The 16,214-nt window shown below is 46.6% G+C and overlaps 1 protein-coding gene across 1 annotated transcript in view; it reads left to right on the forward strand.

Annotated features, from left to right (window-relative positions):
- Positions 1 to 698: 698 nt before the first annotated feature.
- Setbp1 (SET binding protein 1) overlaps positions 699 to 16,214 on the forward strand; it is a 349,619-nt gene continuing 334,103 nt past the window's right edge. Inside the window, exon 1 of the mRNA XM_076912387.1 lies at positions 699 to 1,891. The gene's annotated coding sequence lies outside the window, so the exon portion shown is untranslated. The remainder of the gene's footprint in view (positions 1,892 to 16,214) is intronic.

Here is a 16,214-nt window from a genome sequence, read left to right on the forward strand (position 1 = left end):
CGGTAATGGCTGATAAGGTTGGTGACCAGAAGCCCTCTTTTTCACCTCTGGATCAATCTATTTCTCAGTTCAAATGACCCCAAACTCTTAGGAAACATGAGAGCGAGGAACCCTCTCAAAACTCCTATTTTACTTGAGGTTTAAAAGAGACCCTTTGTAGATGCCCCCAGAATCATCGCATTCACCTCATTTTGTCATATGACATCGATATAAACCTGAGGGGTTTCATTGCTCAGTTGTCCTGGAAAAACCCTTGCAACCCAACTACAAATTCTCAGAGAGATTTGAAACAGCACCGTATTTTTTATTTTATTTTATTTTATTTTGTCAGAAAGGAAGGCGTTGCTTTCATCTTATTCATTTCTGCCACCCTGTAAAGGGAACTGTATGTCAGTGTGCATTTGTCATCTCGTCTGGTCCTTGCCTTCATCAAGGGTCCGGCTCTACTGAATAATGAGGAATGCTCATGAACATCTGAATGCAAACAAGTAGCTTAACAAAAAATATAAATCTCTGGAAGTGAAATGTAATTACCAGGTTTAAAAAAAAAAATAAAAAGAGCACCCATTTAGGAGAGCCTATCACGTCTCGCGTCTCTGCACGCAGCTAGCTCCCCCCCAACACTGCTCCTGTTGTGTCAGATAGTGGCAGTGTTGAGCCCGGGAACCGGCGCCCAGCCCGCGGCGGTCCCCGCGGCCGCACAGTCTCCGCGGCAGACTCCGACTCGCTGGAGCTACTGGGCCGCGAGGGCACTGGGGAGCGGGAGGGGCGAGGGGGCGGCGAGGGGTCCCCGATCCGCGTCCCCGAACTGTTCTCCTTTCCCCTGCGGCAAGAGCCCCGCTCCCTCCAATTGACCGAAATTCACCCAGGGGGGCGGTCGAGGGAGAGAGAGGTCGTCGGCCGCTCGCCGCCTGCGCCTCCCTGGGCTCCGGCTGGGGAGCGGCCCGGGCTCGCTGGGCGAGCAGCGTGGGCTCCCGCGCCCCTTCCGAGGGAGATCGCGGGGTGGCAGTCCCCGTCGGCTCCGCCGCGCGGCCGCTTCAATCCTCCCCCTCCCCCGCGCACGCCCTCCCCCTTCCTTTCAGTAGGACTCCGGGACTCGGGAGAGGGCGCGGGAGGCAGGCACACGGGCCCGACCCCACTCCAGCGCTCGCCGGGGACGCGGGCGGGCGGCGAGGGGACGCGGAGGGGGCGCGGGGCGGGCGCGGCCATAGAGCGGCGGCGGCGGCGGCGGCAGTAGCGACCGCGGGCGGACCAGCGGCGGCAGGGCCGGCGGGCGCCGGGGACCGAACTGCACAGCTCAGCAAAAGCGCCCCAGCCCTCGGCGCGCCGCCTCCTGCGAGCCCAGCCGGGCAACATTTTGTAACCCTCCAATCCATCCTTTGGAGAAAAGGGAAAAAAAATAGCATTGAACGGAGAGATGGGGAAATCTAAATAATATATATGTACATATGCATATTTATGTATATGTACATATATGTATATTATATTTGGTTCCTGCTAAAATTAGCCGGGTTCGCCGCGCGCCTGTGTGCGAGTGTGTGCGAGTGTGTGTGCGTGCGGGCGTGTGTGTGAATGTGATTACTCCAGGACTCCTCGGGCTCCGGAGACGCCATTTTCCCCCTTGATATCTCTCTCCGTAAATCGGTGGCGCGGCGGAGGCGGCCGCGGCGGGCGGGAAGCGCGGGGCTGGCCGGGGCGCTCGCCGCCGCCTGCGCGCCCGGGGGCCCCGGCGCCCCCCGAGCGAGGGCGGCCCGCCCCGCGCGTCGCCGTTTGACAGATGCTCGTCGCTATGGAGTTGCCGCAGCAGCACCTTTGGGGGCTCGGAAGAGCGACCGGAGGCGGAATCTGAGCGAGCACCCGGGCCAGCGGAGCCGGAGCCGCCGGGACATGGGTGAGCGAGCGCGGCGACCTTGGCGCGGGAGTCTGGGTGCCTAGCCTCCCACCGCGTCGCGGGCCCAGCGCGCCCGGGGCCGGGGGGCGGTGTGTGCCATGCATGCAAAAGTTCACGTCGCCTTGCCGGGGCTTTGACTTTGCACTGGGCTGAAAGGGGGGTGGGGGGGGGACCGGGCCAAGGGGGCGGGATGCAGGTCCCCGCGAAGCTACGCGGGGATGGGCGCGATTCCGCCGGCTGGTGGGTCGGCAGTGGTGCTGACTTAACTGGAGTAGCCCGTTGGTGGCGGTGATGGTGGTAGCGTGGGGCTCGGAGGGCTGGGAGCTTATTGAGTTTCGGCTAATCTGATCCCCTCCCCACCCCCCTCCTTCTGCACCCTCCCTTGGTCCTGCTGCCGGCTGCCTGGGCTGGCGGGTTTGGCTTTGGTGAAGTGGACTGGGGAAAGGGAGGGGGTAGGGAAAGGGGTGGGGAGGCGGCAGGATATTTTTTTCCCCTCTCTTTGTAACTTGCAGGTTAAGTGGAGCTAGAGAGCTACATTGTAACCTAGTTGGATGGGGGGGGGGGGGGAGTGTTAAATGTATCAGAATCTAACGTGTGGTTAATAGAAGAACAGGCGAGAAGTGGTCCAGCCAATGAAGGTTGGTGTATGCTTGCGTTCTGGCTGTGTGTTAGTTTTTCTCTTAAAAAAAAAAAAATCTTAATCAGTGGATTTGAGTCTCTTTCTTGTGCTCGTTGGGCTGGGGATTGTGAAAAGATAGGAATTCCCTTAAAAGCAGAGAATGCCCCTTTGAAAGCACGCATTGTGTGCGTTTGTACAGGAGCAGAGGGCTTGGGAATTAACGGCAGGCTCCCCTTTCGGTGGTTTCCAGTGGGAAATCACTCCGGAAAGGAAGCCCTTCAGTATGGATTTATTGTTTTTGTCTTTCGAACCATTATCTCTTTGACCAAAATACTGTCTGAGAAGTTCCTGAGACTCCAAGTCAGGTAAATTGGAGTGGGCAGATCTATAGCAAGACGGTGGTGATAACGGGGACGATGCATTTGGTGTCTGTGATGGAAGCATTGTTGGGTAATTGCAATTTCCGATCAGTAGAGCATGCCGCTCCAAAAAAAAAAAAAAAAAAAAAAAAAGTTACTGCCGAAATGCTATCTTCTACTCTGCACTCGCTCCCATCTCCCCCCTCCTAGATCGGCACCAGCTACTACAGTTCTGAAATTGGACTCAACTAGAGTATTTTCTTGTGGATCGGGAAAGTTGTTCAGTTGGAAGTAGGGGATGAGACTAGATATGGTGGGAGAGTGGAGAGTAGTTACTCCCCTCTGATGCTGCGTTTATTCTTTATGTGTCTTTGTGGGATTCCCAGCATGTATATCTTTCTGAAAGGACTGTTGAGGGAAGGACTTCCGATTTGTTTCCGTTTCAAATAAACTCTCCCAATAATCTCATAGTTGACTTCTGACACCAACAGGGCTGTGTGTGTGTGTGTGTGTGTGTGTGTGTGTGTGTGTGTCCCCTTATTCCTTCAGAAATTCTCCACTAAGAGGGAGTGATTCTAGAATTCTAAGGAGCTACCTTCCCTTCCCTGCCCCTCATCTTCCTGCCCATAAACATCCACACCTTTCCTGTTGAAGTTTGGTTCGAGTCCATGGTCTTCATGGAAATACTGCTTTTACTTTCTTTTAAAAATTTCTTCTTCTTTTTTTTTTTTTTCATTTTCTTTCTGTCTTCCTTCTGTTTTACATCCCCCACTCCCGCTGAAGGTTTGCTCTGAAAGTAATTTCATAAAGGAGCTGTCACCAAAACTCTTTGGTCGTTTGAGCCCAGCACTCATGGTCTTATAGGGCCTGCAGACAAACCTCATGTGTGTCATTCAAACTCAGTAAGTTTTGAAAACCCTGCTTGCTTGTGCTGTGGTGGAGAGGGACCAGGACTGGTAGAATGCTCCCTGTGACCACATCTGCAGACCTAGGCACACAGGCAAGAGTTTCCTGTACTTATCCCAGTTAAATGCAGCCTGGCTGGCAAGAGAAGGCAGTGCCAGCTGGCCAGGAGGAGGAGAGAGTTTACAACCTTTAAGATGCAGCCAGTTTACCATCCTGCCTCCCTCTTCTCTTGACTTCGGTGACTTCCTTCCACTGTCCTTAAACTCCTGGAAGGAGGCTGATCCCTTTGCTCTGATTGGTATTTCCAGGTTTCAGAGTCACATTGAAGGCATGGTGTTTCTAGCCTGTGCTTCATCTCATTGCTTGTTACCACAAAAGGTTTTTTTTTTTTGTTGTTGTTGTTGTTGTTTTTTAAAGTGTTCCAGGCAAATCAGAAAGGGGTAAGGAGGGCAAGTGAGGTTGCAGGAAATGTAGACCCAGAAAATCCTGAGGCTAGATACTTAGGGTGTTGCTTGGCACATAATTCCTTTCCCCTGAGAGAGAGAGAGAGAGAGAGAGAGAGAGAGAGAGAGAGAGAGAGAGAGAGAGAGAGAGGAAAGGGGGGGAGAGTCAGTTTGAGGAAGTTGAGCTGCAGTTGGAGCTGGGCCTTGCAGGCTGCTGCCACTTTAGTAACCTGAGCTGAGCTGGGGGAGGAGGTAGTGATCACAGGCAGTCAGGAGACAGAGGGAAAGGGACTTGTCTCTCTGAGCAGGAAAATAGATGTGTCACTGGAATAAACAAAGTGGAGGAGGGGAAGGGCTGGCTGGAAGGGAGGGAACGTAATGGGGCATCTCAGGCTGTGGTATTGCTTAGGAAGGGGGTTACTTGGAGCTTGGAAGGAAATAACTAACTGCCTTACGTGCTTGTGAGGAACCAGGCAAGCACAAGGCTGTAACCTGATCTTTTTTCATCTTAACATCAGAATGCTACATAGAAAGGCCTTGCCTGAGGCTCAGTTCTAGGTGTCCCTTGGGAAGCCTGGAGGTATCCCCCCAAGGGAAGCAAACAGCCCCTGCTGCCAGGAGGGCATCTGGTCCCAAGCTGCTTTTCTTCATAGGGAGCTACTTTGAAAAGTACCTGATACTTGTGAAGGAGGGGAGGAAAAAAGGCAGAGCTTTGAGTTACTGTAGAATTTTTCTAAAAATGGCCAATGGAGAGAGGTAGGGGAAAAATATTGCTAAAGAAGAAATAGATAGGTGAGTGTTCTCCTCTGGATTCCCCATCCCTTTTCTGCTGTTATCTTAAGTTTGAATTCCATTAGGGGCAGATCAATACTTCTGTGGAGCCAAACTGTACAGCTAGGAGAGGTGTGTTCTTGAAAAGTGGTCCTTAGTTTCAGGCATACTACAGTTTCTTGCATGAAGCTTCTGTAGCACATGCAGAGAGAAGAGCAGAATACACTTAAATGTGTAGAACATCCTTTCTGGGGGCCTGTGGAGACACTAAAAGTTGGCTGGGCTTTCCTTAGCCTCCCAGAATGCCAGTTTCTTCCTTGGAGACTTGAGGCTTTAATTAAAACCAGAAAGCTATTGAAGACAGACCCAACCAATGAAATTCTGTTCTCTGTGATGCTCAAGGATGAGAAATAAATAACTTTTTTCTTCTTTTTCTTTTTTTCTGTTTTTTTGCTGATGGCATTTCAAGTTGTTTCGGTTTTACTCATGCCAGAAGAATAGGGTCCATTATGATTAACACATTAGCTTGTGTAAGGAATCACAGAGCTTAGTATTGGATGGGATAGGGTTTGTTCAGAGACTGGTGGAATGAAGGAATGCTACAAGCATGGGGCAAGGAAACATCTGGAGTGCTCACAACATTGTATCAAAGAAGACATCCTTGGAAATTCCTCACTGAAAGCCACTTGCCCATTTGCCAGGTTCCCGTGAGGAAGGGGACAACATTTGATTCTATTTCTGTCTTCTAATGTGTCATTAGGTTAGGTCAGTTACCATAAAAGCATGGAATAACTTACAAGGAAAAACACTTTTTTGTTGTTGTTACAATTTTAAAAAGTGACAGTTCAGGCTCATTTGTGTTGATGCGCTGGGCTTCTGGTGAGGCTGTACATCATGGTAAAAGCCAACCCACAACAAAAACATGTTGGGACAAAATGATAAAAAAGAAGGGGTTGGGATCCCAGAAAAAACGAGCCCATGCCCACAGTGAGCTAAAGACCTCGGGTTTTGCCCCACCCCTTAAGCTTTCTAATCCACAGTAACACTATTTTAGAGAACAAGCTTTTACTATGTGGACGTTTGATGGGTGCTAACATCCAAACTTTCCCTAAATGGTTGGTTGTACCAGAATTGAGGCAGATGTGCTATCACCATATAAGTTGCGTTCATATTCTCTCTCTCTCTCTCTCTCTCTCTCTCTCTCTCTCTCTCTCTCCCTCTCTCTCTCCCTCTCTCTCTTCCGATCTCTCTCTCTCTCTCTCTCTCTCTCTCTCTCTCTCTGTTGTTGGGGCAGAACTCTTATTTTGAGAATTCTTTTCTTCCTTTCATTGTATTATTATTAACATTATTATCATCATCATTATCATAATACATGGGGTATCACTGTGAAATCATAGCTGGCCTGGAACTCACTATGTTGACCAGGCTAGTTTTGAACTCATAGACACCCACTTGCTTCTGCCTCCCAGATTTGTGGATTAAAGTCCTGTGCCACCATTCATGGTGTTCTGTGCACTCTTAGTGAAGGTGAAGGCCAGGCTAATCTTTGATAAATACTAAAAAGAAAGCGCATGAAGCCAAATTTCTTCCTACCTGCATTATTGTTTTGAGTTTTCATTTCCATTTTCATCTAGTCCCCTAATAGATGTTTATGTTCTTTTAGACACATCAAGTCGGAAGGAAATAAATGTCATGATTTGTTTAACTTTGCAGTTATGCATTTCATAGGTACAGGCAGAGCAGTGTTATATCACTGTTTGGGGTTTTTACCCTATTGAAGGGTGCGCTCTAAGGCCAAGGAAGTATTTTCAACAGTCTTTGGTTTACAGATCAGCAGCTGCTAGGTTTCTGTTCGGTGCTAGTGATGCTAGTGTCAAGTGAAGAGTGTCATCAGCCCTGAAGCCCACCGTGTCCCTTACAGTGGTTCTCAACCTTCCTCATGCTGCGACCCTTTAATACGGTCCTTCCCGTGGTGGTGTTCCCCAACCTTAAAGTGATTTTCATTGCTATTTTATAACCGTAATTTTGCTAGTGTTTTGAATTGTAAGTTGAATGCCTGCTATGCAGCATATCTGATATGTGACCCCTGAGAGGGTTGCGACCCACAGCTTGAACCACCATCTTAGGAGAAAGCAGCTGTCCCCTCCCTAGAACTATGGTGGACTATAGTAGGTTATGATACAGAGTCCCATGTGAGACACAAACAGAGTTGCTGGGTGGACTCTCAGGTAGACAAGAGATCAGCCTTTCCAAATACTAAGGGAAGAGAGAAGGTTAGTTGTGACTTTTGTTCAGAAAACCATCTTGACCCAACTTGACTTTTCCCACCAAAAAGGTTTCTTTTCATATGCATAGAACTTTGTTCGCTTCAAAAATATCTTCATATCATATCCACCCCCTCAGATCTTCTTGTGCAGGAAACTAAAGAAATATTTGTCCCTGCTCAAAAGAGAAGGCAACAGTTACCTTAGGTTGCCTGAAATGATACAAGTTAGTGGCTGGCCTGGGGCCCTGTCAATGTGAGCAACCTCAAAACTGATGTAGCGAGATCTGTTCTGGAGCCTTTCTCATTACTCCCTGGCTAAATGACTTCTGTAGCCTCTTTGGGTCTCAGTAGCCTAGCCAGGGAAGTAAGAATAAAGATGTCTCTGTCCCTATGTCCTAGAGGTTATAAGAGTTAAGTTACTCTAGATAATTTCACCAGATAAGTTCTGTCCCTAAACTCTTGGAGATTTTCTGTGCTGCCTGTTGGAAACTGATTTTGAGATTATCATTGCCACACCCCACTTTGTAAACAATACCCACTAAGCCCTTGTGTCTAGTAGATCAACAAACTTAACAGTATATACATATCAACTGATGGGTCAGGTATGCTTCTCAACTTAACCATGTATACATTGTATGAATGTATATTGAGCCAAAGTTATGTATAACTCAGAGTCTCATGTGGTAGCCAGTCCAGTTGGATTCAAGGAAGTATTAGCGCTCAGGACATTCTCTTTCAGTAAAGAATTAGAAGCAGAAAAGGGAAAGGATGCCAGGCTGCAAGAAAGAGACACAATGGGTAAAGAGATGGGCTCCATCAGGGTCCCATGGGCCTGAGAAGGATCACCCAAGACAGACTTTCTAATCTCTCTAAAGAGAAGTGCTGATAGTAGAAGTGTCTCTTTCCTAGCAGGTCCAAGAAACTTCCTAGAGTCTAGAAAGTTCTTCTTATTCTCTTGGCTCCTGGAGTCTTCTATGCTCCTCTTCTTCTCCCTTATGACACTTGGTGTCATTGTCCTGGATTACCAGGATTTTCAGGATTTTCCTTAGTGTTCAGCATACAGGGTTTGTGGTGGTTTTGTTTTTTTTTGTTTTTATTTTTTATTTTATTTTATTTTATTTTTTTTTTATTTTTTATTTTTTTGTAAACCCCACTTGTAGCAGCACACAGGGCTTCAACCCACTTCAGATTGGTTTCCTTGGTAACACTGAGCACTCTGCCCTGGTCCCCTTTAACACCTCCACTGGCTCCATTGCCAGATCCACGGGGAGGTGGCCTGACTGGTCCTGTTTAACCAGAGCATCTACCTGTTAGAACAGCTGGCACCACTGTGGTTCCTCCGTGAGGACACATTGCTTATTCCTAAGCAGCTCTGGCTGATTCTTCCCAGTTGCCAGAGGACTTCAGGTCTGTGGTGTGGGCTTGGCATCCAGCCGGGCTGCTTTGATGCTTTTTGCCCTGGCTTCCCCCAACCATAGACCTATCTAGGAAAGGTGCAGACTTGCCCCTCAAAGCCCTGTACCTATTTTAGGATGTACTTCTGCTGTGTGAATACATTCCACACTTTTTGTAGAGTTAGGCTATTAAGAGTAAATGTTTTTAAAGTATACCAAATGGCTGCAAAGTGTAGCAACATAGGAGGACCTCTTGGAGTGAGTAATGACTAGTTATGTTAATAGCTTTTTATAGTTTTGGCTGTCAGAAATCACCCAATCTTAGCTTCTCCCTTAACGCCCAAGAGGTAAACGAGTGGTATTTTACCACATGGGTGTCTTTCCAGGCAGCGGTTCCACTCATCCATCCAGTAATCAAATGCTTATTAAGTGCCCACTAGACTGTCCACACAGTGCTGTCCCTCATAGCTCTTGGTTGTTCGATGAAAATTTCAGCTGTGCGACCGGCTTTCCACAATCCTTTTGCGGCTTCACCATCCTGTCCTCTTCAGCTGGCCTGCTTCTCTGCTCAGTAGTGACCGAGCAAGCCTGACTACACAGGAAAACAGGAGAAGCAGAAAGCCACATAGAAGGGAATTTTGAATTTTGAGTTTTTAGCATATAGACTTCAGGCAGTGCTGGCCACCCATTAACGTGGGTGAGGATCAAGTCTCACCGCCATTCTTCTTAGCTTTACTATAGGACAGGGAAAAGGTTAAGACCGATACAGGCAGTCCCCATCTGAAATTCTAAGACTCTAGAGCCAGATGCGTCTAAGAGATCTAAAAACTTTTCCTTTAAAGTGTAGTGCTCCTCAAACTCATTTAATGACATAGCAATGACTGTCCAAAGCGATCCCCCTGAGAACTAAGGCAGTTAGTTAGCGTGGTGTTGGATGTGGTTGAAAGAGTTAGAGAAGGGGAAGTTGGTGCCCTGAGGTAAATTAAATCAGAATCTCTCCAATTAGAGCAGAAGAACAAGCTTGCAGGAAAGGGGGAGGGGGCGGGGCGAGCTAAGTATGGGGAAGAGAAGGCAAGTATGAAGCAACACCACAAAAAGTAGTGTGGAAGGAAACAAAGGGTTAACTTGGCCCGGTGCTGCTTTTTGATGCCTCGGCTTCTTTGGTGAAATAACTCATTTGACACAAAGGAGAGGGTACAACGTCAACTCTGAGAAGTTCAAAGTCGTCCTCTCTGGAGGGCTTGGCTTCTGTCTCCTGTACCCTGTGGGCAACTGGGATCTCTGTTGAAGGCGCCTCATTTAGGGTCTGGTAACATTTCATGATTCAATTCCTTAGGAGCTTTAAAGCTAGGTCAGTGTGTCTATTTCTGAGTTGTCACTCCATCCTCACAGGACTTCTCTGCTTGGCCACTGGAAGGGTTTGGGTTTTTTTTTTTTTTTTTGTTGTTGTTGTTTTGTTTTTGGCTGCTGGATTGCTTTGTATGTGCTGTGGGGTCAGAAGGAATCCAAAGCCGCATTGTTCTGCACTGTTGGATTTGGGTGGGATCAGGGAAATGAATCTTTGTCTTAAAGCATTGTGAAAGGCTCATGAGGTTTTCTGGATTATGTGGTAGCCAACCAGTTAAATGCTTATAAAGGAAAGCGAATAGAAGCTATCTAAATACTTTGGGGGTGCACCTGGGTGGAAAAAAATAGCCAGAGAATTGTGTAAAAAGTTTTATTATTATTATCTATATGTGCCAGTGATCCAGTCTGTCACTGGAAAGGGAATGCTTGGGGCTTCTTGGGACTTGGAGAGATATGGAGCTGGTTTAGTTGAACTGGATGGATCCAACATCGTAGCTTGGGAATGCTAGTTGGAGCTTGTAGGGCATTGTGATAGTTTGAATATGCTTGGCCCAGGGAGTGGCACTATTAGGAGGTGTGGCCTTGTTGGAGGAAGTGTGTCACTGTGGGTATGGGCTTTGAGACTGTTCCTAGCTGCTAGGAAGACAGTCTTCTCCTGGCCACCTTTGAACAAGATGTAGAGTTTCTTCTCCAGCACCATGTCTGTCTGGATGCGGCCATGCTTCCTGCCTCGATGATAATGGGCTGAGCCTCTGAACCTAGAAGCCAGCCCCACTTATCCTGTAGAAGACTTGCCTTGGTCATGGTGTCTTTTCATAGCAATGGAAACCCTAGCTATGACAGGGATCATATTCTTGGAACAGAATAAGTTCTTAGGCAACAGATTCTATGCAGTTGTTCCTGGCTATGCCCATAACCCGTAGTTGTTTAAGCAAGAAGACGTTTGTTGTTTTTTAGAAAAGCATAACACAGGTGGCCAGAAAGGATGCCTTGACATGAAAATACCTTGGGCCTTCTCTCAGCTCATTATATTATCTTTAAAAGCTCTATTAAGATGCTTTTAGAAATGTATATTCTTTGAAGTCTCAGCATTACAACTTGTATGAGGCGTTCTTCCTGGTACCCTTGGATGGGAAAGGTTCTGCTGTAAAGATGGTACTTTTGCCCTTGGTGAAAGGATGGTGTATTTAGAGAGACATATTTAGCTAAAGTGTAAGTCATTATTCTTGAACTAAGTTAGAAACATTGTCTGAAGTAGAGTTTTGCTACTTGGGTGATCCATGCTAAGGTGTAGTCAGGGAAGGTTTCAAGAGGGATGTGTTCGTTGGAGGACTTTCTTAGAGGCAGAGGACCATGGATGAAGTGACCCAAGTGAGCTGAGGTGACATATGGATTTAGGATTACCTTGAGGAAATAAATACTAATCATGTGCCTTAGAGAGCTGTCAGATTGAAGGTTAAACTCTGTGCAGGAGGAGTCCAAGGACCACTACCAAGATAGAGCTGAGAAACCTTCAAAGAGTGTGTGCCACCTGAGTGTCACCCAGAACAAAGGGACGGTGTCAGTTGGGTCAGTGTGGAGTCTAAGGGGATCATCCATCTGGGAATGGACAAGAAAGAGAAAGATTGGCTCAACACAGCACTCTGTAAGAGGAGGCCAAGGTGGAAGGGATAGGCAGGCCCAAGGCTCTAGATGCTTGCAGCTGAGCCTGGGAACCAGGATCGGTTTCCCAAATGCTAGGAATGCAGGCTTGAACAGAAGAAGTAGGGTGTGCAAGTCAGAAATGCCCATGAGTGCAGCAGAGGGAAGAACTCTGATGTCTGTGCATGCTGCCCTGTGTTAGGTTCTGCCCACCATCCACAGTTGCTGTCTGATATTCAAAAGGAGTATCTTTAGAACAAACAACAACAGGATTCGTTAACATTTGGATTGAGGACTGGTACTTCTCTGGCGCAAAATACCCCAGGACACTGAACATTCTCTTTAGGTGTTTAATGTTTAATTGGAGAAGGACACACTAGTTTCAGGAACAGTGTGATGTTTAAATGGCAGTTTGGGATCTCCGGAGGAGGACTGTTACCACAGAAGGGAAATGGAGAGAATGTTTGTTCAACTCTATGGTAAGCCTAGCATTTTCTTTACTGCAAAAATATAAGTTGTGTCAAAGTGCGCTTTTATTCAAATGACAGTACAGAAAGAAACTGCTGAATCGGATGGTTGAGGCGATGAAGAATCTGTCCTAGACCCAACATTCTATTCAACATTGGAGGGCCTTTCTAGAAAGATTAAGGAACTTATCATCTGTGTTCTCTCTTTTGGTTGGCTCCCATCATTCACACAGAAGAAAAATATGCTGTTTTTATTCCCATTGTACACATGACTGGCGGATGACTGACGTGCAAGTGGTTATTACTGCTGTCTCTTTGGAGTTGGGGGATGGTATAAGTTAAGTTAAGGATCATTTGGGTCCATCAGGGACTATCTCTGTGATTTCAGAAATTCCTAAACTTTAGTTTTCATATTCGTAGAGTGGCCACACCTCTGGATTAAATCAAATTAAAATGTATGGATATGTAAGACAGCATACTTAAAGTACACAGGAAGCATATTTCCATTGTAGATCCCTTTTCCTTGCTTGGATAGGAAACGCTATGATCACAATCATAGGTCTACCATGATTCATCTATTGTGACATCATGGTACATGTGTTATTTCTTTTCCCTGCTGTCAGAATCTGGGCCGTGAATGGGATGAGCAGACAACAAATCTGATCCTGAAGATGTGAGGGGATGTGGCAAGCCGAGTGTAGGAGTCCTCTGAGGAGAAGCAAGTGTGGGCATGTGGTAAAAAGCTGGTTTGCCTTTGTGTTTTAGATGGATCATTATATAAGTGTGTGTATGCGTGTGTATCAATAAACAACGGGGACACACTGGTTTTAAGAACTGCATTGATAGGTGCTTTGGTAGTTGTGCAAACAACAGAGTGCGGTCTTATATAAACCTAGATGGTAGAAGGTAATCATGGAAGGAGGCCTCTGGATGCCTTCAGGAGATAGAGCTATGAGAAGGCTCAGACCGCTTGCAAGCAGACTGGTGTGATGTACAGCTTCATAGCAAATCTTCCATAATCAGAAAGGATACAGTCAATTAAGGTATAGAATGGAACGAGACATGAACTAGTGGTATAGTCCTTCACTATACCACTATGTTTTATGTAAAATACATAATGTTTTATGCTGTAATATTGTGTGACAGGCATTAGAGTAGTTGTATTCATGCTGGGTCACATTAAAAGTTTGAGTAATATCATGTACTATAATATTACTATGAGGCCGAGCAGGTAGTGGCGTGTTGCGGTAATAATTTAAAAACGGCGCCATTCAATCTGGCTTTCCTTAATCAGCCACTGTGTTCCTGACTAGCCTAGGCCTGCGACCATGAGCGGAGGTGGCACACCACTGCTGCTCAGCTCAGGCCGTCCGCTCAGGCGGCCAGAGACACCAGCCCTGCCACCCACGAGATGCCATCGTGGGAGATGGCTCTGCTAATCTTCCACGCTGTCTCTACATGGCTGGGCTGGGCCCAGACCATCCTGCCATCCACACGGTATCTGGTATTTTCATAGAGACTCTAATGCTTAAATATTAATCGAAAGCTTTATATATTTAGTAATGCTTAATAGCAATATGCCCGTACAATTAGAGTTGTTTTCCAGTTAGCTAACCTAAATATAAGTTGTTCCCCGCGACTGCTCTCCATACTTGCATGGTTCTCCATCCTCCTACCTCTTTGCTCTCTCTAGCTCCTCCTCTTCCTCTTCCTCTTCTTACTCCTCCCACCTTAACTCCACCTACAGTGGCGCATGCCTTTAACACCAGCACTTGAGAGGCAGAAGCAGGCTGATTTCTGTAAGTTCCATGTGAATTCCAGACCAGCCAGGGCTATACAGAGAAACTCTGTCTCAAAACCCCCAAATAATAACGATACTAATATTACTAATAAAACTACAATGATGGCATCATTGCTAGGTGGTACATTTTTTGCTAGATGATGCATTTTCAGCTACATAATAGCTATGTGGGACCACCACCACACAAGCAGTCTGTTGTTGACCAAAATCTTATTCTTCACTGCACTAGCATGTATCTGAATTCAGCTGTGGATTTGGCATAGGAAATGTGTGCCCCGGAGAAAATTACTAACTTTCCTGAGTCCTTGTTTTTATGTGTGCATAAAGTTTTCTTGAAGGACAGGATTATGGCATCAGAAGCTGTGTATGGATTAAATTGATGATCACTGTAAGGACCCAGCCACTTCTTTGTACTGTGATAGTGTTCTGTCCCTAACGCCATGGAGGAATAGTGACAGCAAGCAGGATGCTATAGCTGAAACTCAGCATGCAAACTTGTGGATGGGTCCCAGAAACCAATCCCCAAGGCTCATGCTATTGTACGTTTGTGAGAAGGAAGCTAAAATCAGAATTGTTAGTTAATGCAGGTTCAGTACCTAGCAATGCCAGGCGCTGGAAGGGGATAAGGGGCTCACTTCATGGCCTCCCCTTACTCAGTCAATAAAGAGAAAGGGACTTTCTGACTGAACCCAGTGATATATTCTCTGTGAGACAAGCTGTCGATAAAGAACAGCAGAACACCCAAGTTAGCAAGTTCAAACTCAGCTAGCTGGTTGTGTTTTCCATTATGTATGAGTGTGGCGAAGGCTGGGTCTAACCCCTGGGCCACAGGGTTTTCCTTGGGATCTGAGAAGAGAAGGCAACACTTAGCCAATTTATAACTTGGCTGACACATTCCAGGGGACCAAGTCAAGTTTAACAAAAAATGTGAGCATTTACTAAGGTGATCCCAGGTAATTATGATCTCATTTAATATTTAATCTTCAATTATTTCTTCTAGAAGCCCCTGAGGTAGGATTATTACCCACTTTTCAAATGAGACTTGAATGGCTTAAAAATGCCTCACCGAACACAGTTACTAATGGGAAAAAGGCCAAGTGGCCTGAGCTTCTGACCCCCAGTCCCTGCTTTGTCTACTCTCCTTTTCAAGGAGAAGCATGGCTTTGGAATACCTTCTATCGGACAACTTTTCCCTATGTTCACTGTGCTCTAAAATGTGTAGTGACCTGTTCAAAGCACTGTTCCTGCGTTATAGAGTCCCTGATCCTGTAGACAAGGTAGACAATATTGAAATATTGAAGCAGTGTGTCAAGTGCTTTGATGGCAAAATATCCAAGGGATTGAGAAGAAGACCCCCTATTATCTGTCTGTCTCTGTCTCTCTGTTTCTATCTCTGTCTCTGTATCTCTCTCTCTCTCTCTCTTTCTCTCTCTCTCTCTCTCTCTCTCTCTCTCTCTCTCTCCCCCTCCCTGTGTGTGTGTGTCTGTGTGTGTGTGTGTGCAAGTGTATTCAATGACTAAAGTTAAAAGTGACTTCAGCTAGTCTCCTGAACGGAGGTGAAACTGTACCCAGTTCTTGAGATAACTTAGAGTTAAGCCTGTAGAAATGAGGAAGGCCCTCGAGTCAGTGGAACTAAGGGCCTGTTGTAGAGTAGCAATGAGGGAGGGAGTTCAGGAGCATCTGCTGGAAGATGTGTTGTGTGAAGAACACAGTGCTTCTTGGAGGAGGTTAAGTATGACTTGGAATGTACCTCACAGGTGTGTAGAACACCAAGAAGCAGCTGCTGCCTTGGAGCTTTGTCCTTTGCTGTGAACTGCAGACACACATGCAGCATCAGCAAACTGTGGTGTGGGGCTATCTTGACTCGTGCTGATTGAGAGCCAGGTATGTGTTGGGTCACTGGATCCATTTACAGTGTTTATGGACCATTTATTTCAGGAATTTTGGCAGCAGGAAAGGTTTCAAGAACCATCACTCAGAGCTGCGGGCACTCCAAGTCAAAGTGTGACTGGCTGGTTGTCCTTTGACACTGCTCTTCCTTCAACATTCACAGCATAGAGAACTTAGGCTCTCTCTCCATGTGTTAGGGTCCGTGGCTGACACTGGGGATAGCATGGTGAGTGTTACCTTCAAAGCTCTTAGTGTCTAGTGGAGAAATTGAGGTAAAACTGAAGAGTGATCCAGGCCTCAGTGATGTGGGAAGTGCCAGGAAGGTCCCACAGAAGCACAGAAACAGAGTCCAGACGTGAATAAATCAGATAACAGACATTTGATCTCATTTTGCCTTTCCCTTGGAAAGGCTGGAGGAG

Source organism: Arvicanthis niloticus, chromosome 14 (genome assembly GCF_011762505.2).
Source record: "Arvicanthis niloticus isolate mArvNil1 chromosome 14, mArvNil1.pat.X, whole genome shotgun sequence".
Taxonomy (NCBI): domain Eukaryota; kingdom Metazoa; phylum Chordata; class Mammalia; order Rodentia; family Muridae; genus Arvicanthis; species Arvicanthis niloticus.